The sequence below is a fragment of the Salmo salar genome, chromosome 25, assembly GCF_965601325.2.
Source record: "Salmo salar chromosome 25, fSalSal1, whole genome shotgun sequence".
In the NCBI taxonomy this organism is placed as follows: Eukaryota; Metazoa; Chordata; class Actinopteri; order Salmoniformes; family Salmonidae; genus Salmo; species Salmo salar.
Window position 1 is genome coordinate 25,091,206 of NC_138315.1, and position 21,938 is coordinate 25,113,143.

The following is a 21,938-nucleotide window of genomic DNA, read 5'->3' on the forward strand; positions in this document are numbered from 1 at the left end:
TTGGGATTTTTGGGTACTGTTCTATGTCATGTATTTCTATGTTTGTATTTCTAGTTCTATTTCTATGTTTAGGGTTTTGGTTTGGCCTTCAATTGGAGGCAGCTGTTCTTCGTTGCCTCTAATTGGAGACCATATTTAAGTAGGGGTTTTCAGCTTGTGTTTTGTGGGTGGTTGTTTCCATGTATAGTCATAGTACCTTACAGGACTGTTTTTCGTCGTTGTTTTGTTTCATTGTTTTGTATCCTCTTAATAAATAAGAAGATGAGCATTCACATACCCGCTGCATATTGGTCCGATGATTTCTCCTCCTCAGACGACGAACTTTGTGACACTAGCTAGCTAAGTCATCCATTGGCAAGGCCCTCAGAAGCTAGATAAAGGCATCTCCCATTCAACTGTATCAAGGGAACATTTTCGAGTGACAGTGGAATGAACAAATCACATTTTGAATTAATTGGTGGGACCATTTTTACAAAAACATATGGAAATTTTAGCCTTTTTGAAGGCCGACAGGTCACTGGGCAGTAGCGAGCAGTAGTTTTCCCACGTTCTAGCTAGCTAGCATTTGTTTTTGACTAGTTTGCAGCGGCTGCAGCAGGGGTTATCAAAGAGGATGTTGTTGCTAATTTATTAGCTTCTCTCTTTTCAAGAATAACTTTCAACATGAAGTTAAGTTTCACATGATCATCATCTGGTGAGTTGAGCTGTGTTTTTTATTGCGGCACGCTTGCTGTTAGTAATCTCTTTGAAAATAACTTAATGTGTGTGAAACATTGTTGCATTTAAAGTGGAACTGACAGCATTTTAGCAACATAAAATCTTATTAAAATTGGTTCATATACACAGGAAGAATATGACAGGAAGAATATGACACTTTTTAAAGACATTTTCTGACTGTTAAACAGCCATCACTAACATTGAGTGGCTGCTGCCAACATACTGACTCAACTCAAGCCACTTTAATAATGGGAAAATTGATGTAATCAATTTATCACTTGCCACTTTATATTATTTATATTAGATAATGTTTACATAACCTACATTATTCATCTCATATGTATATACTGTACGCCATACCATCTACTGCATCTTGCCATCTTGATGTAATTAGATGTATCACTAGCCACTTTAAACAATGCCACTTTATATAATGTTTTCATGACCTACATTACTCATCTCATATGTATATACTGTACTCTATACCATCTATTACATCTTGCCTATGCCGTTCGGCCATCACTCATTTATATATTTTTATGTACATATTCGTATTCATTCCTTTACACTTGTGTGTACAAGGTAGTTGTTGTGGAATTGGTAGATTACTTGTTAGATATTACTGCATGGTTGGAACTAGAAGCACAAGCATTACACTACACTTGCATTAACACCTGCTAACCATGTGTATGTGACAAATAAATTTGATTTGATCACACCTAGGTCTTGACAAGTCAATCAGAACCTAACACCCTGTGTGTGCCTGCATGTGTGTGTGTGTAGAAGGTGAAAACGGATGTGTGAAGCTGAGCTAGCTCCACTATCACCATCTAGAAGCTCAGTAGTGATGAGCATAGACCGCTAACAAGGAGGACAGGGAGCAAGACATCCCAGCAGGCAATGCAGCTAAATCGAATTTCCAGGCGCCAGCACACCTGTTTAAGTCTTACCTTAAGAGTATGTCATACATTATGGTGCCCTGAAGGGTAAATAATACTTAGAGCAAATATGTAGATTTGTTGTTTTGTTGTTTGCAAATACAATGTACTGTATGTATCAGTGTAAATGCACTGTAAAAGCAACACACATTCAAGAGAGACATAGTAACGGAGTTCAAGGAAACATTAGAAAGAGAAAACATGTTTGAGTGTAAACCCCTTTTTTGTCAGCAGAGGTGGAGCAATAGAGGGAAGAGATGCTTTTGAGATTGGTATTAAATGGTGACGTGAGAGAGGAAGTCTAACAATCACAACAGCAGAATGGAAATTGTTTCACCAACAACAGATATGGAAAAAAGATTTGCAGAGTTGAAGACCCTTCAGTATGATATGAAAGCAACTGAAAATGTTGCTTTTAGTAATAGAAACATTTACCAGAAGTAAGATTGCAAGTTGTCAAATGTTAAAATACATTTGTACCATCTACAACAAATGTAATTTCTCACACAACAAACAATACCACAAGCAGTACTTGAAAGACCACCAATTTTATTTTGCTAAATGCAAGCAACCTAACTGGCGATCTACCTCAACAACCATCTCATGTGAAACCACACTGTGTTTGGAGCAAACCAGTCAGTGGCTAATCACTGCAGAGTATTTTCATTGAGCCACCATAGCTTTGTACAGATGAAAGCAGGACCTAGGCTTGACATCCTCATTTAGATCACCAAGACTTCAAAGACAGAGGCTAAAGGGTCTATAGGGACTCCTCTCCTCTCTCACTCAGGGCAAAGTCAGGCTCATCAGTTGGTCTGGACAGCATGGACCTGAGCAGGGGCAGCAGCATGGGATTCTGCTGTTTGTACTATCACCTGAGGGGAAGACCTGGGAAGTCCAATGAAACTATCTCCTAAACTGTTTCACTAAATTTAGACATTGTAAAAGGTGATTACATTGAATGATTGGGAATGGGATAATTTGGCCATAGAGAGTGCCATATCGTGTAGGCATGTATTGAATTGAAATGCTTGTGTTTTTTAACCTAAATTGTTCATGTATACAGTGTGTAGCCATAGACTGTAGGCCTATGTATTGAGTTGAAATGCTAGAGGTTTTTACACTGAATTGTTTACGTACACAGTGGTTTGTTAGAGACGGTAATGTCAATTCCCTGTTTTATATATGGAGTCATGTAGGGCATAATGAGATGCACATTACCTTCAGAAAATAGTCATACCCCTTGACTTATTTCACATTTTGTTGTGTTACAGCCTGAATTCAAATTTGATTAACTAAATAAATAAATCTCACCCCTCTACACACCATATCCCATAATGGCATAGTGAAAACGTGATTTTAGAATCTTCTGCAAAGTTATTCACAATGAAATATTGAAATATCTCATTTACATAAGTATTCACACCTCTGAGTCAATAGTTAGAATGACCTTTGACAGGGATTACAGCTGTGAGTCTATCTGGGTAAATCGCTAAGAGTTTATAAAATATTTGAACATTATTCTTTTTTTTATTTTTCAATGTCTGTCAAGTGGTTGTTGATCATTGCTAGACAGCCATTTTCAAGTCTTGCCATAGATTTTCAAGCCGATTTAAGACAAAACTGTTACTAGGCAACTCAGGGACATTCAATGTCATCTTGATAAGCAACTCCAGTACATATTTGGCTTTGTGTTTAGGCCATTGTCCTGCTGAAAGGTGAATTTGTCTCCCAGTGTCTGTTGGAAAGCAGACTGAAGCATGTTTTGTTCTAGGAATTTGTATTCAGGACACAAAGTCAATTTATTTGCCACATTTATTGCAGTTTTACTTTAATGCCTTATTGCAAACAGGATGCATGTTTTGGAATATTTTTATTCTGTACAGGGTTACTTATTTTCACTCTGTCATTTAGGTTAGTATTGTGGAATAACTACAATGTTGTTGTAGAGTAACTATAATGTTGACGAAATACGCTGGAAACAGGTCCCTAGCGGAATGACAACAATATTGATGCTTGTTAAAACCTCTTCAGCGTCTGATCCCGTTAGCGGGATCAAAATCCAGCGAAAAATCATATCGCCAATTAGCATTAAAAAAAAATCATAATTAAAAAAAAATAATAATAATATATATATATTTTTTTTATAGATACACCTCTCCTGAATCGACCCACGTCGTCCGATTTCAAAAAGGTTTTACAGGAAAAGCAAATCATTAGATTATATTAGATGAGTCCATCGTAAAAAGCAGCTTCATAGCCATTTTCCGACCAACCACTTGCATCACATATAATCAAAAAACAGCTAAATGCAGCACTAACCTTTTACAAACTTCATCAGATGGCACCCCTAGGACATCATGTTATACAATGCATGCATTCTTTTGTTCAATAAAGGTCATATTTATATATAAAAACAGCATTTTACATCTCTGTCTGAGGTTGACTACATAATTTCCCCTCAAAAGCGTCCCGGTAAACAATGCTACATTTCCCTAAATTACTATCCTATAACGATTTTTTAAATGTATATTGTCAATCTAACATTTATAGATGAATATCTCTTGAGAACACCCGTCATACCAGATTTTAAATTAACTTTACTGGGTAATCACACTTTGCGATAAAAGGAGATGCGATACTCAGAAAATTAGCTAATATACAGAGCTCGGCGCCATCTTGGAAAGAATCGCATGTCACATCTCATCTTGTATAATATTGTCAATAATCGCCTACCTTTAGTTGTCTTCATCAGAAAGCATCCCAGGTCCACAACAGATGTATTTTCGGTCAAAAAGTCCATACTTCACGTTCCATTAGCCTGATGTTGGTAGCGCGTCCTATGGCTCTCTCCAAGCGCAGCTCTGAAGTTCAGAATAAATGCAATGCTCGCGCATGTAGGTTCGTTCAAACATGTCAAACGTTGTATAAAATAAATCTTCAGGGCCTCTAACACCAAGAGAGCCAATAAGATTCGAGGGGGATGATGTCATGGCCTTTAAAACCGTATCCAAAGGTGGGGGCAGACATGGCCGCCGGCGTCATAATGGTGATGGCCCATCCCCTGTGACCAATTTCAAACTCGTGTCATTCACTGAGTTTTGACTCTATAAGGCTCAAACCACTGTGAAAGGACTGGCGACATCTAGTGGAAGCAATAGGAAGTGCTCACTGAACCATGGTTAACGGTGTGATTAATAAGGAAAGATGAGAAGTCGAGTCCACAATTCAGAATTCCACTTCCTGTTTCAATCGGTCTCGGGGTTTTGACTGCCATTTGAGTTCTGTTATACTCACAGACACCATTCAAACAGTTTTAGAAACTTTAGAGTGTTTTCTATCCATATATAATAAGTATATGCATGCCCTATCTTCTGAGTTTGATTAGTAGGCCGTTGAAAATGGGCACGATTTTTTTTCAAAATGCGCTGTGGCGCCCCCTATCCTACGGTATCCTCAAGAGGTTAACTATAGACTTTACACACGAACCGCCGCACGCTTTGAGTAAGAAATCATGAATGTATTTACCTGAAATGCATGGGTTCGACGGGGGTCTATCAGTGAACAGGGCAGCCTTGGAAAGGAGGTTGGGCCTTTTCGCGGCATACTTGTAAGGCACTGATTGTCTGAAATGGTTCCAACAAGTATTTTATTGTTGTCCTTCTTTGTAGTTGTCTGGTATCCAATGACTTGTCGTATAGTCCTGAACAGAACTACAGAGTTGACTTTCCCTCCATTCACTCTTGAAGAGACTTATTTGAAGATAGGCTACCCAGCCATATTGATGGTTTGAGCAGAGTAACAGGATGGACATACTTAAATTCGCTTTCGAAGATACTTTACTTAGGACAGCTAATCAGCTGTACCAATGATTTTCTGGTAGGGGTTTATCGTCTCCACCTCGTGTTGAGATTCAAAGTTCAAACCACTTTAAACGTGCAGCTGCAGCTTCACGCTTTTCTCGTCTAATGTGTTTTGTGTTAACACATCATTTATACAGATTGCTCGAAATGGGCGGTTCTGGCCGGCTGACACACTCTCTGACCTTACTTCGGGGCGGTGACTACTCACTGAGCAAAGTTTATGGAAAACAATTATCTCATATTGCTTTTCAAATCACATCCCTCTCTTAACAAAAACACGTTCATCTTTTTTCATATTACGCATAGTATAGTAACTTTGTATATGTAGTGGGTATACTTTCCAAGTTGCAGTATTTCCTTTATAACATTTTTAATGACATCACAAAATAACAAACCCAATGACATTAGTGTTCTATAGATCGCCTCTGGCCATTCCCAATGTTCCATGTTAGAAATATTGTTCCAGTATTCGCTTTGAATGTGTTAGAGTTTCAGCGGGAAAAAGTCTGTTGAAAGAAAGACATTCCTTTGGTGAATCTTGAGAGCGCAGACCTGAATCTTCTTCCTTGATTTACAACAGGGCGTGAGTTGTTAACCCCCACTAGTTATTTCCTTCCTCCTCTAGGGTGTGAGGGGGTTCTTATTAAAGTTATTCTTTGCAAACCTGATCAGACCTATTTGGATTCTCATGGACAGTCATGACACTGGGTGTATTGATACACCATCCAAAGTGTAATTAATAACTTCACCATGCTCAAAGGGATATTCAATATCTGCTTTAAAAAAAATACCCATCTACCAATAGGTTTCCTTCTTTGCAAGGCATTGGAAAACCTCCCTGGTCTTTGTGGTTGAATCTGTGTTTGAAATGCACTGCTCAACTGAGGGACCATACATATAATTGTATGTGTGGGTTACAGAGATGAGGTAATCATTCAAAAATCATGTTAAACTTGTTAAGCAAATGTTTGCTCTTGAACTTATTTAGGCTTCCCATAACAAAGGGAGGTTTTTGAATACTTTTTGACTCAAGACATTTTGGCTTTTGAATGTTTATTAATTTGTAAACATTTTGAAAAACATAATTCCACTTTGACATTATGTCACACCGGGATCTGTTTCACCTGTTTTGTGATTGTCTCCACCGCCCTCCAGGTGTCGCCCATCTTCCCCATTATCCCCTGTGCATTTATACCTGTATTCTCTGTTGCCAGTTCGTCTTGTTTGTCAAGCCAACCGGCGTTTTTGTGTCAGCTCCTGCTTTTCCCCAGTCTCTCTTTTCTCGAACTCCTGGTTTTTGACTCTTGCCTGTCCAGACCCTGTACCCACCCGCCTGACCACTCTGTCTGCCCCTGACCCTGAGCTTGCCTGCCGTCCTGTAACTTTGCCCATGTTGCTGTAATAAACATTGTTACTTCGACACAGTCTGCATCTAGGTCTTACCTTGATACCTGATACATTCTGGGGTATTGTGTGAAGGCCAGTGACACAAAATCTCTATTTAATCCATTTGAAAACCAGGCTATAACACAAGAAAATATGGAAAAAAGGGTGTGAATACTTTTTGAAGGAACTATAGAAACGCCACCACATGCAGACCTAATAAATATGAATTACTGTGTAATTTAAGAAAGCCTCTGTAATGATTAGTTGTTATGTTGTTCTGAGTAACAATACAGAGGGTACACAATGTATGTATTTATTCATTGATTAATTCAGATTTAAAAATCTCTACAAGTTGATATAATCAAGTATTATTATCTTCACCGGTCGTGCTACCCGTCCCAGACCTGCTGTTTTCAATTCTCTAGAGACAACAGGAGCGGTAGAGATACTCTCAATGATCGGCTATGAAAAGCCAACTGACATTTACTCTTGAGGTGCTGACTTGTTACACCCTCGACAACTGTGATCATTATTATTTGACCATGCTGGTCATTTATGAACATTTGAACATCTTGGCCATGTTCTGTTATAATCTCCACCCGGCACAGCCAGAAGAGGACTGACCACCCCTCATAGCCTGGTTCCTCTCTAGGTTTCTTCCTAGGTTTTGGCCTTTCTAGGGAGTTTTTCCTAGCTACCGTGCTTCTACACCTGCATTGCTTGCTGTTTGGAGTTTTAGGCTGGGTTTCTGTACAGTACTTTGAGATATCAGCTGATGTAAGAAGGGCTGTATAAATAAATTTGATTTGATTTGAAGTAAAGCTGTGGTGAAAATTGCATTTTTATAATTACATTTACAACCCACATGCACAAAGAAATGAAGGAGGTGGGGTGGTTCTGCTAAATTAAGCAGAGGCTGAATTTCCAGAGTTATTCATATAAAGTTGCACAGCTGGAAACCTTTTCTCTGAACAGCATGTGCAGCATAATTTGCGAAAGGCCACATCTATAGGACCCCTGCTACTTAATGATTTAATTTATTTGACAAAGCCATCCGGGCCCATGTACTGAACATGCTGACTGGGGGATAATTTAATCAGGGCAAAGGCTGCATGTGATTGTGTGCACTCAATATTATCGGATGGTGCCATCCTTCCACAGGGATCTTACTCTGATATGACCTTGAAATTACTACAAGTTATTAAAGCAGTTCAGTGCCTTCTCTATCTCTTTTTAGTTGTTTTTTTGTTTTTGATAAGAACATATACTACACTTGATCTTAGCCAAAAGGCAGAAAAGAGATGCCTTCTCTCTTTGCATGTAAAGCACCTGAAATCTGAAACTTGGTAACATTTATGTAAATTGGCATTAATAATGAAGATTTAGTAAATGGTGTAGTCCTTGGATGAAAAGAACAGGTGCTTCTATGAGACAGGTAATGTAATTACTCTACCAGTACAACTGAAGTTTATGGACTTTCCCTGTAGCACTGACATACCATTATGAAACACCTATCCCAAGATACTCTGTCCAGTGGTAGTCTCACTCTCCTCTGCCTATAAGTTAAAGTTCTGTCTACGTCAAAGTACGCTGCTCTGAACAATGGCATATGACGGGTGGAATCTGATTGCTGTAACAGGGCAACTCATGATAACAGCAAGCCTTCCCAAGTTGCTAGAGAGCAAATTATTATTTTAAAAAAACACTCCAGGCCTTGAACGTCTAAAACTAGATAAAAAAGTATGACACATTTTCAATGAACCTATACATTTTCAAATAACTGTCCTTTTTCTGGCCGCAAATTGCTCTTGACAAACAAATAGGTCAGAAAAAAATGTGTGGCACTCCACTGAATATTGAAATTCAGATGTGGCCCTCGAGCCAAAATGATTGCCCAACCCTGCATGCTGCTCTAAACAATGGCAGAGGATGGATGGAATCTGATTGCTGTAACAGTGGAACTCATGATAATGGAAAGCCTTCCTAGGCTCTAGAGGGCTTCCTCTGAGCACTGAGACCATTACGAAACACCTGTCCCTGGGGATTCAGTCCAGCAGTAGGCTTACTCTTCTCTCGTCTCTATAGACTGGAATTCTGTTAACGCCTCCCTCTTAGAGAAGGCTCTGTTGATGGAGAGGGAGGGTATGCACCAAGCCGCAGCAACTTTCACCATGAGAGCGAGCATACATTACAGTATCACAAATGAACCCCAGCTGCTGAGGTATAGAAATGCCCTTCTCATTCAGGCATCTGTGGCTGTGATGTGTGTGTGTGGGGGGTGGGGGGTGGGGGGCCTCTGGAAGAGCTCCTAGAGCCCCAGGTCCAAGTTGGCCTCAGAGGGATGGGAGGATCAGGAAGGACAGACAGGATGAGGAAAACTGAACTACTTCCCTTGGGTGTTTTAGTTGTTTCATTTCCTTAATATTTAGGATGTAGCCACTTGTGTTGATTTGTGAATTAGTCCACCACAATTGCCTCACTTTTTTTTTATCAATCTCCCTATAGTTGTCCCCTTTGCCGCAAAACAAAAGTGACAAATAATCAAATTCATATTGAATTCTAGCGTTGCTTTTTAACTAAGTTTCTGTCTTTGAATACTTATTCGTCATAGTTTTAATTCAATTGTTGGATTAGTAACCCAAATGAGATGGGACTGATGGTGGCCTATTAAACCCAGCATTCCAGATGTTGTTACTGTGTGAATGACAGAATCACAGTGTAATGGAGAGGGAGGCAGAAATACATCCGACAGACGGCTCCTTTTGGGAGTCTCACTCTATATTGGGGCCACCAGGCAGGCCTTCCTGCAGCTCTTTAGTCTCAGCCATTAGTGGGACATGCTCATAACCATCATCACATTAGCCCTGCTGCCATACAGGGATTAATAGGACCGGTGTTGATTGAAGGAGCCCAGCGTGTGCAGCCAGGAACAACTGGAAAGAGAAGCAGAAAGATCACCAGATGGGTTTTGGATGGAAATAATTGACAGATATGAAATGTTTTTCTGGTCGTATTTTGAAGATTTAGGCTATTACAGGAGACAAAACCTTGTTGGTGGCTTATGTACTTTAACAGTACTTTCAAATAAATCTTCTGTAACACTTAAATATTGCAGGTATAATGCTTTATAACTCTTTACAAGCATTATAATAAGGGTTCTAATGTGTTATGTCTCTCTAAGGAACCAACATTTTAACTGTTTTAAAATGGCTGGTAATTTGTCAGAATCATTTTGAGATTAAATGGGGTTAAATTGCTTATGACCAGTATTACAATGCCATAACAACCCCATCATGCAAAATACCTGCAGGTTTTAAAGTGTTACTTAAAGTTCCTGTAGAAACCTTTCGAATGCATAGGAGTAGCTAGGCCACTTTAGAACTTAACTGCAACAGAGAATAAAGCTCCCTAAATAAGGTTTGACAATGCAGTTCATTAATTTGCTTAGTGAGTAAGATAGCAACCCAGGCTAAGGCAGCTGTAGGCATTGATGTGTATCCTCTGAAATAATTTCAATTAGTGCATTTAAGCTGCACAATTCATGTTTTTGAATAACAGTTACATAGAAATTAGGAAATTAGGACTTAACGTTAGTGTTATCCGGGATCCTTGCGACATCACTACCCTAAACCCTAACTGTAACCCTAACCTTAACCCTTATCCTAACCCTAACTTTAACCATAACCCTTACCTAACCCTAACCTTAACCCCTACCTTAACCATTTTAAATGTCAACTTCAATTGGGTAGGGACATCCCAAGTATCCCAGATAGCACAGATCCTTGTTAGGAGCACTAAGGAAGTGAATCAATCATTGTCTTAATTTGCTGCTTGTGTTGTGAAACACAGTCCAATTGGCTTCTCTAAATTCGAATATGAAATACATTATTGACCTGATATGTTGGTTTCTGTCAGCATGTGAAGGAAAAGTGTTCAATAATTTCAAATGTAACCCCAAAAATTTAAGAATTTTTTTGTATAAAAAGGATCCATTGACAATATACTTTTGGCAAAATGTGTCACACACCTGCCTTGTGCTTGTCTCCACCCCCCTCCAGGTGTCGCCCATCTTCCCCATTATCCCCAATGTATTTTTACCTGTGTTCTCTGTTTGTCTGTTGCCAGTTCGTTTTGTTCGTCAAGCCTGCCAGCGTTTTCCCCCTTGCTCCTGTCTTTTTGTAGTTCCTGTTTTCTAGTTTTCCCGATTTTGACCTTTCTGCTTGCCCTGACCCTGAGCCTGCCTGCCGTTCTGTACCTTGTCACACCACCCTGGATTATTGACCTCTGTCTGCCCTGACCCCGAGACTGCCTGCCGTTCTGTACTTTATGGACTCTGATTTGGACTACTGACCTCTGCCTGCCCTTGACCTGTCGTTTTGTCTGCACCCTGTTCTAGTAATAAACTTTTGTTACTTCGACACTGTCTGCATCTGAGTCTTCTCCTGAAACGTGATAAATGTAAGGTGATAGGCTATGCCTCAACATGCTGCAGTCATGTACAAACCACAATGTCAACCTTGAACAAAGAGAAGTTCAAGTAAACTACATACTGCTTTTTGATTGATGCCACTTTCTGACCACAGTAATTTGATAGCAAATGCCCATTTGTTAGTCAAGCTAATACAAGTCTGTTAATGTAACTCTGATAAAGGATGTCGATTAATCATTTCTGGTTAATTTTTAATTAACTCAAGGCATCTGAGGCCCATTTGAAAATGTTCCAAATTACTGCCCTGGGAAACACTCTCAGGGGTGGGAGGTTTAATTTAGTCCAATCAGAGTCTGTTTCATCTTGAACCTGAGGTGAGCCCATCTATGGAATATCAAGTCCTCCTGCTAATCACACTTCTTGTGAGTTGGCTCAACATGCCCTGTCCGTAATGCTCCTAATTAAGAGGATGGTTGAGGACTTCAGTTCATGTTAAACCAAATATGTGGCAGGATCTTTTTTTTAAGTGATACAATTTTTACAGATAGTGCTAGATAGATAGATGTTAAACTCCCAAATGTTTCATTTGTTAAAAAAAATTGGAAAGAATTATGGGAAAAAATACACATTCGTACATATTAAGGTGATACTGACACAGCTCAAACAAATTCACAGAAATGTAATATACTAGTATAGTATAACTATCATTGGGTTCAATTTTATAGACTAAATACATGCATACTTCTATAATGGTATACATTAAATGACAACCTAGGAAAAGGACAGTACTTTTGTAAGAATGCACTGTTATTAATTTTTCTCAAGAGTTGACAATAGAGTGGAAATTGATATATTTTAATTCCCTCAAAAGGTACAGTATCTTAAGTGTCCCCTTTTGACTGACAAATGGGTGCCATTTAGTAGCAAATAAAATACATGTATATACTTTTCTTACTTGCCATGTGCAGGGAGCCTACTGTAGTAATGCATCAACGAACTGTTGATGCATTACTTGCTTGCTGAAAATACATGTTTTTTAAAGTGGAGTAAAAGTTATTTAAAAAATGTTGTGTGTTCTTTTTATGGCCATTCAACAACTTAGTCACAGCTATGGTTCCAAAGCTACCGGTAATTTATAAAGTTACCGGAATCTTCTGTAATTTTGTTAATTAATAGGTAATCTATGGCAATCTGTGGTAATTTTGGTAATTTATACTTGAAAAACCCATAGCCTACAATTTTTGCGCCCCCGCGGAAATCTAATTAACATAATAAACAAATCCCCATCAAAATCACTCTGTTTAAGATAGAGATATCTGATATTTTGCATAGGCTGCATCTCAATGAACCGCATCCGCCGAAAGGTGGCAGAGCTAGAACCGTGTTTGTCAGACCATGAGACATCCCGCAAATCGGACTTCTCACAAAAACGTCTCTAGCGTCCGAACGGTTTGGCCTACAAATATTAATATTACCACTCTTTTGAAAGGTGAGACTCACGAACACGATGGTGTTCTCCTTTTTGCTCTAGGTTGGTCGGGCTGAATCGCCGCCTGGTATGGCAACTGCACCGCCAGCAACCTCAGGGCTCTCCAGAGGGTGGTGCGGTCTGCCCAATGCATCCCCGGGGGCAAACTACCTGCCCTCCAGGAAACCTACAGCATCTGATGTCACAGGAAGGCCAAAAAAATCATCAAGGACATCAACCACCTGAGCCAATGTCTGTTCACCCTGCTATCATCCAGAAGGCGAGGTCAGTAAAGGTGCATCAAAGCTTGGACCGAGAGACTGAAAATCAGCTTCTATCTTAAGGCCATCAGACTGTTAAATAGTCATCACTAGCCAGCTTCCACCCAGTTACGCAACCCTGCACCTTAGAGGCTGCTGCCCTACATAGACTTGGAGTCACTGGCCACTTTAATAATGGAAGACTAGTCACATTCATAATGTTAAAATAATGTTTACATACTGCTTTACTCATCTCATAAGTATATACTGTATTTTATTCTACTGTATTTTAGTCAATGCCACTCCGACATTGCTCGAGCTAATATTTATTTATTTCTTAATTCTATTATTTTACTTTTAGATTGGTGTGTATTGTTGTGAATCGTTTTTAGATACTACTGAACTGTTAGATACTACTTCACTGTTGGACTACGAACACAAGCATTTCTCTACACCCGCAATAACATGCACACAAGCATCACAAGACTCATCTGAAGGTCCCCGGTACCAGTTAAAAAAATGAAAGGAAGTATACTGTGCATTCGGAAAGTATTCAGACCCGTTCACTTTTTCCACATTTTGTTCACTTTTTCCATATTTTGCTTTGTTACAGCCTTATTCTAAAATGTAATTAATTAATTGTTTTCCTTATCAATCTAAACACAATACCCCATAATGACAAAGAAACAAAATTGTTTTTTAGAAATGTTAGCTAATTTAATACAAATAATAAACCAAAAAAACGTATTTAGATAAGAATTCAGACCCTTTGCTATGAGACTCAAAATTGAGCTCAGGTGCGTCCTGTTTCCATTGCATCATCCTTGAGATAAGTATACAACTTGATTTTAGTCGAACTGTAGTAAATTTAATTGATTGGACCAAATGTGGAAAGGCACACACCTGTCTATATTTATTTTATTTTATTTTAACATTTATTTAACTAGGCAAAAGTCAGTTAAGGTCAAATTCTTATTTACAATGACGGCCTACCAAAAGGCAAAAGGCCTCCTGTGGGGACGTGGGCCTGGGATAAAAAAATCCCCCAAAAATCTATATAATATAGCACAATACACACATCACAACAAAAGAGACAACACAACACAACATTAAGAGAGACCTAAGACAACAACATAGCAAGGCAGCAACACATGACAACACAGCATGGTAGCAACACAACAACAACATGGTAGAAGCACATAACATGGTACAAACATTATTGGGCACAGACAAAAGCACAAAAGGGCAATAAGGTAGAGACAAGACTACATCACACAAAAAACCACAACTGTCAGCAAGAGTGTCCATGATTGAGTCTTTGAATGAAGAGATTGAGATAAAACTGTCCAGTTTGAGTGTTTGTTGCAACTCGTTCCAGTCACTAGCTGCAGCGAACTGAATAGAGGAACGACCCAGGGATGTGTGTGCTTTGGGGACATTTAACAGAATGTGACTGGCAGAACAGGTGTTGTATGTGGATGATGATTGTAGATATTGTAGATATCTCAGATAGGGGGGAGTGAGGCCTAAGAGTGCTTTATAAATAAGCAATAACCAGTGGGTCTTGCGATGGGTATACAGAGATGACCAGTTTACAGAGGAGTATAGAGTGCAGTGATGTGTCCTTTAAGGAGCATTGGTGGCAAATCTGATGGCCGAATCGCAAAGAACATCTAGCCGCTCGAGAGCACCCTTACCTGCCGATCTATAAATTATGTCTCCGTAATTTAGCATAGGTAGGATGGTCATCTGAATCAGGGTTAGTTTGGCAGCTGGGGTGAAAGAGGAGCGATTACGAGAGAGGAAACAAAGTCTAGATTTTACTTTAGACTGCAGCTTTGATATGTGCTGAGAGAAGGACAGTGCACCGTCTAGCCGTACTCCCAAGTACTTGTATAAGGTGACCACCTCAAGCTCTAAACCCTCAGAGGTAGTAATAACACCTGTGGGAAGAGGGGCATTCTTCTTACCAAACCGCATGACCTTTGTTTTGGAGGGCTAGAGAAAGCTTGCTTTACACTAAGAAAGCTTTGTTCTAGAGCATTTAACCCAAAATCTGGGGAGGGGCCAGCTGAGTATAAGACTGTATAATCTGCATATAAATGGATGAAAGAGCTTCCTACTGCCTGAGCTATGTTGTTGATGTAAATTGAGAAGAGCGTGGGGCCTAGGATCGAGCCTTGGGGTACTCCCTTGGTGACAGGCAGTGGCTGAGACAGCAGATGTTCTGACTTTATACACTGCACTCTTTGAGAGAAGTAGTTAACAAACCAGGCCAAAGACCCCTCAGAGACATCAATACTCCATAGCCGGCCCACAAGAATAGAATGGTCTACCGTATCAAAAGCTTTGGTCAAGTCAATAAAAAATAGCAGCACAATATTGCTTAGAATCAAGGGCAATGGTGATATCATTGAGGATCTTTAAGATTGTAGTGACACATCCATAACCTGAGCGGAAACCAGATTGCATACCCGGGAGAGGACTATAGTACTATAGTTTTTCCAACACTTTTGATAAACAGGGCAAAATAGAAATAGGCCTATAACAGTCAGGATCAGTTTGATCTCCCCCTTTAAATAAAGGATGAACCGTGGCTGCCTTCCAAGTAGTGGGAACCTCCCCAGAAAGGAGAGACTGGTTAAAAAGGTTGGAGATATGCTTGGTGATGATAGGGGCAGCAACCTTACAGAAGAATCTGACCCAGATGGTTTTTTGGGATCAAGTTTAAGGAGCTCCTTTAGCACCTCAAACTTAGTGACTGTCTGCAGTGGAGAAACTTTGTAGCGGGGGCAGGGGAAAAAGAGGGAGAAACATTGGGGATAGTCGCATAAGAAGGGAGGTGAGATGAGGCAATGATGGACAGGCAAGGAGGCATGGCTGAGTCAAATAGGAATCCTGACTTAATGAAGTGGTGATTGGGGATAGTCAGTAACCACCACATCATAAACATGAAGGGACATGGACAGCTATGAGGAGGAGGGTTTATTCTCTAGGTCTTTAACCGTTTTCCAGAACTTCTTTGGTTAGACCCACAGAGAGAGAGCTGCTCCTTAAAGTAACCAACTTTGGCCTTCCGGATAGCCTGAGTGCACTTATTTCTCATTTGCCTGAACGATAGCCAGTCAGCCTGAGTATGCGTGTGCCGAGCCTTTTGCCAAATGCAATTCTTGAGGTGGAGTAACTGCAAGATCACGGTCAAACCAGGGGCTGAACCTGTTTTTAGTTCTCATTTTCTTTATGGTGGCGTGTTTGTTAACAATACCACTTAAAATATCAAAAAAGAAGGTCCATTCGTCTTTGACAGAGGGGAGGGGATCAAGCTGATTCTATACAATTTTACAGAGGCCATTTCATGAAGGAAGGTTTGCTCATTAAAGTTTTTTAGCAAGCGTCTTTGACAGATCAGGACAGGTTGTTTCATTGAGCAGTCATTACAAACACAGGCTGTAAAACAGTGATCATTAAGGTCATTACAGAAAACACCAGACTGATACCTACTGTAACAGAATTATTTGTGAGGATAACATTGAGGAGAGTAGCCTTTTCTAGGTGTTTGAAGTCATACCTTGTGGGATTGGTAATAAACTGAGAAAGATTTAGGGAGTCCCATTGCTTTAGGACTTGGTCAGGTGGTTTAAGTATGTCCCAGTTTAGGTCACCAAGCAGGACAAATTCAGACTTAGTGTAAGGGACCAGGAGAGTGCCTAGGGCAGGTAGGGAACAGGCCGGTGGTGATGGAGGACAATAGCTCCCAGCAACAGTCAACAAAGAGCTATTTGAAAGTTTAATGCCTAAAACCAGCAAATCAAATTGTTGTTGGACAGACTTGGTGGAGGCCTGAAGGTGATCCTTGGTAAAGATTGCCACTCCCCCACCTTTGGAAGATCTGTCTTGCCGAAAAAGATTATAACCAGAAAGGTTAACATCAGTATTCAAAACACTCTTCCTTAACCACATCTCAGTAATGACCAACACATCTGGATTGGAGCTGTGAACCCACACTTTCAATTGATCCATATTATAAGCTTCTAGTGTTAACGTGCAGAAAACCCAGGCTTTTACGAGAGCAGAAATCAGTGAAGTAGATATCAGAGCACAGGAAGGGCCTTGGTCAGAGAGGTGACCAAGAACCCAATGGTCACTCTGACAGAGCTCCAGAGGTCCTCTGTAGAGATTGGAGAACCTTCCAGAAGGACAACCATCTTTGCGGCACTCCTCCAATCAAGCCTTGAAGGTAGAGTGGCCAGACGGAAGCCAATCCTCAGTAAAATCCACATGACAGCTCACTTGGAGTTTACCAAAAGTCCCCTAAAGGACTCTCAGACCATGAGAAACAAGATTATCTGGTCTGATGAAACCAAGATTTAACTCTTTGGCCTAAATGCCATGCGTCACATCTGGAGGAAACCTAGTACCATCCCTACGGTAAAGCATGTTGGTGGCAGTATCATTATATGGGGATGTTTTTCAGCGGCAGGGACTGAGAGACTAGTCAGGATCGAGGTAAAGATGAACGGAACAAAGTACAGAGAGATCCTTGATGAAAACCTCCTCCAGAGAGCTCAGGACCTCAGACTGGGGCGAAGGTTCACCTTCCAACAGGACAACGAATATAAGCACACAGCCAAGACAATGCAGGAGTGGCTTCGGGACAAGTCTCTGAATGTCCTTGAGTGGCCCAGCCAGAGCCCGGACTTGAACCCGATCGAACATCTCTGGAGAAACCTGAAAATAGCTGTGCAGCGATGATCCTCGTCCAACTTGACAGAGCTTGAGAGGATCTGCAGAGAAGAATGGGAGAAACTCCCCAAATACAGGTGTGCCAAGCTTGTAGTGTCATACACAAGAAGACTCGAGGCTGTAATCGCTGCCAAAGGTGCTTCAACAAAGTACTGAGTTAAGGGTCTGAATACTAATGTAAATGTGACATTTCTGTTTTTTATTTGTAATCAATTTGAAAATGTAAAAAAAACTGTTTTTGCTTTGTCATTATGGGGTATTGTGTGTAGATTGATGAAGGGAAAAAAATATTTAATCAATTTTAGAATAAGGCTGTAACGTAACAAAATGTGGAGGAAGTCAAGGGGTCTGAATACTTTCTGAATGCACTGTATCTGTCAGGTGTGTGCATACTGGTAGCGAAGTCAGGTGCAGGAGAGCAGAGATTTGTGAACAGGCGCACACTTTATTTAGGCAGAAGTGCAAAACGCGCAAAACAGTCACAAGAATTATGTTTAACAATAAACATCTTCGTAAAAATAACACGGAAATACAAGCCAGTCTGGCGCGTCAACAATACACACGTAACACAAACAATCTTACACAAAGACGTGATGGGGAACAGAGGAATAAATACATGTAGATTGATTGGGGAATGAAAACCAGGTCTGCAGGAAACAAGACAAAACAAATGGATACATGAAAACTGTATCCACCGGCTAGAAAGCCGGTGACGTCGACCGCCGAACCCGCCCGAACAAGGAGAGGAGCTGACTTCGGCGGAAGTCGTGACAGTATTTCTCAGATAGTTTCCATTTCCTGGTTGCAAAAATTAGAATAGTTCCCCAAATTTCAGTTTATGTGACAAAATAATAATATCATATTGAACTGATTATGGCAATACTGTATTCATGTAAACACCTTACTCTGCTTATCTAAATCCCTGTAAGGTCAAAATCGGTAAGCATACACCGATTCAACACCTGGTTTTCTGAGCAGTCTTTCGAATTATTAGGATGTGTAAAACCTTAATTGGCGTTCCAGCAGTGTATTCGATCTGAACATGTACTAGCACCAGCCAAATGAGCCTCACTATTTAGTGTGAGTGAAGTGAGTTCGGAACAACAATGTATGAGTCTTAGAAGTAGTGCACATGCAAACTTTATATGTCTGATCTCAGAATCAAATATGCTTCCCAAAACTAACATGGTCGGTGTGGTAGAACATTTATTTTGATTGGTGATTTTCTACATTATCAGAGTTCTATCAGGTAGCCTGATTTTAGAAATGTCCATGTAAACAGGATTATTAGGGAAATTGTTCTTCTTGCAAAGTTTTGAATCAAACTATGTTATCATGTTAATCTGACTATCCACAATAATCGCATTATTGTGTCCATGCAACTGTACTCATTGTACCATCTAAACCGCTGTGAAATATATTTTCCATAAGCAAAAATATTGTATTTTCAGCTGTTTGAAACTTGTGTACAAAACCGAAAATAAGAGACGCAAAAACTAAACTTAATAACGGGAAGCATATAAATAGCACACATAGAACAGATGTGCAGCTTCTTAGTCTGACAGATCTATAGCTTATATTGAATTTGGTCGGGTCGCCCAAAACTGTAAACGTACTCATTGAAATACAGTAGAGTTCCTCCGTGCTTTGAGTTTCAGTGTTTATTCACCACTTGTTAGTGTGTGCATTCACACTATGTTAACAGTTATCTCACATGTGACAGGATCCTGCTGGAAGGCTTTCATCTGCTTTATTCTCTGCTGGCCTCACTCATAAAAACATGGAAATTACAGTACATGCTGCTGCTTGTGTAATCAGTTGCTCAGGTTGCCTCTACTCACCTGTTGCCAAGAGAGAGAACCACAGCACTGGGAGAATCATGTAAGGATGGGGGGGATGATGCTTAGAGGAGAGGGAGAGAGTGAGGTAGAGAGGGAGGGAAAGGGGGACTTATAGGAGGTGTGCTGTCCATCTGTCAATTAACCACTCACTTTCACTGACTTTTATAAGGAGATATATGCTATGCTCTGTCAGGTGTTGATTAACAAGTGTTGGTAGGCTATTTTTCATCTGCCTCAGATGTCATTATATAGCTTCCATACTGGTAGTGATAGGTGAGTGTATTAACTAGATGAAACTAACACACATATATTCTCAAATTAAAAACATGCTTTGATATTATAAAAGAGTAGTAGTCCTAGAGGACATTATTTATTTATACCCAGAAACATGGTGACTAGTTTTGATTGAATGGGCCCCTTGGTTTGTGTCCTACGTTACCATTACCTTAAGTCATTTCCCCCTGGTGTGAACAATTACAGCAGAGGAAAGGAAAGGTTGGAGAATTTATTATCTTCCTCCCAGGTTAAACACTTGAAAATATTCAGTGAAGTTTCAAGCAGGCTTTTTAATCAGGGCTCATTCAGTTTGATGCATCTCTGTGGGGAGGATGATGCTGAGGATTCTACAGCCCAGCTGGAGGACAGAACAGGGGACCTATGGGAGAATAATCACACACTGAGTACAATAATATGATAAAAACACATTCAGCTAAAGCATTCACTCTCATTAAAATAATCACAGTGGAAACCATCATCAGTATTTTCTAAAACTATCCATGACTTACTGTTCTGTAGGTGTGTACTTGGCTAATAAATGGGAAAAGGCAGATGATTAATCTCAAACAAACGGACTTTGTACATAACATCAATGATATATCCAACTCACAGAGGCACAGTCCTCCCCTGTCATCTTGTGCATACATTATGGTTTCACAACAGTCTCAAGCATGCTAATAAGCTATGTCGTACCCAAAAGGATATTCCCCTCTATGAATATGTTACAGTAGACACAGAACACTTTCCCTCAGGCCAGACTGTCTAATCATAATCTCTGTAATAAGCAGGATTGGGGTCAATTCGGAATTTCTGAATGTAATTAAATTCAAACTATGAATTTGGATTGGCCACACCCCACTGGAAGCAGAATTTGAATTGAATTTGAATTAAAGGAAGTAGAATTTAAGTCTAAACAATTTAAACCAATTCAACTGAGTCATGAAAGTCTCATTCATTTGAGAAATATTTTATTAAAAGGATATGCCACTTATTAATGCAAAGAATACACATACCATTTAAAATCTTACTTTGATTATAACTCAAACAGTATTTTTCTTTGTCATGGGATGTTAGATTGTCCGCTTTCATACTGCAGTGTTTGATCAAATGCATTCTGGGAATTTTTTTATTTTCTTCTCATATTTAAAAACGTTAAGGGAATTATTAATTATTATAGACAACCCACAACATGATCTTAGTTAGAATATTTCCAGACCACTGTAATTACTTAAAATTGTTTTAGGAGAGTGAGTTGTAAAAATGAAAAGTTTCAACCTAATGCTACATGGTATTGGTAACCATGCATGATGTCAAAATAAAAATGTATATAGTGATGTGTAGAATAAGCCATTTTAATTCAATTACATTTGATTTAATAAAATTATACTTCCTTTAATTCAAATTCAATTCAAATTTTGCTTCCTGTGGAGTGTGGCCAATTCGAATTCAATTCAAATTCACGAATTGAATTGTAATTAAAGAGCAATTCGCAACTCAATTCAGAATTGACCCCAAACCTCTTAAATTAAGGTAATACACTTGAAGATGAAATTTGGAACCCATGTCAACATTGAAATATAAGTTGCAACTACATAGTCATTAGCACATAATGTGTGTAAGGAGCGTTCTCTTTTTCTCTCTCGTCTTACACGTGTTAAATGAGGTTAGGGTTAAGGTGGTACAACGGGCAGTATGGTTCACTATTCTCATTTTCATGGGCATTGCAGTCCCGTTAGGATTCTAACTAATGATGAGAGTTCAGTACAGTTGACACACACAAGGTAAGACGAGTTAACAGTAGAATATAAAGTATTGTTAAAATGGAAAGAGATTCCCCTCTGCACTGTGTTCCTGGTAATAGTGGGGAGCTGGCCAGTCAGTCCATGTTACCATTGCTGCTGGGAGCTTGTGTGATGAGACCAAACAGAATTTAACCCCTCTGCCCAACCAAGGGACCTGCTCTCTGGACACTCAAATGCGGTTGACACCCATGGACAGACCATGGACGTGATGCATT

General features: G+C 39.7%; 1 pseudogene; it reads right to left on the reverse strand.

Moving 5' to 3' along the window:
- Nucleotides 1–8,062: 8,062 nt before the first annotated feature.
- On the reverse strand, nt 8,063–8,207 carry LOC123730603 (uncharacterized; annotated as a pseudogene).
- Between the last annotated feature and the right edge of the window lie 13,731 nt (nt 8,208–21,938).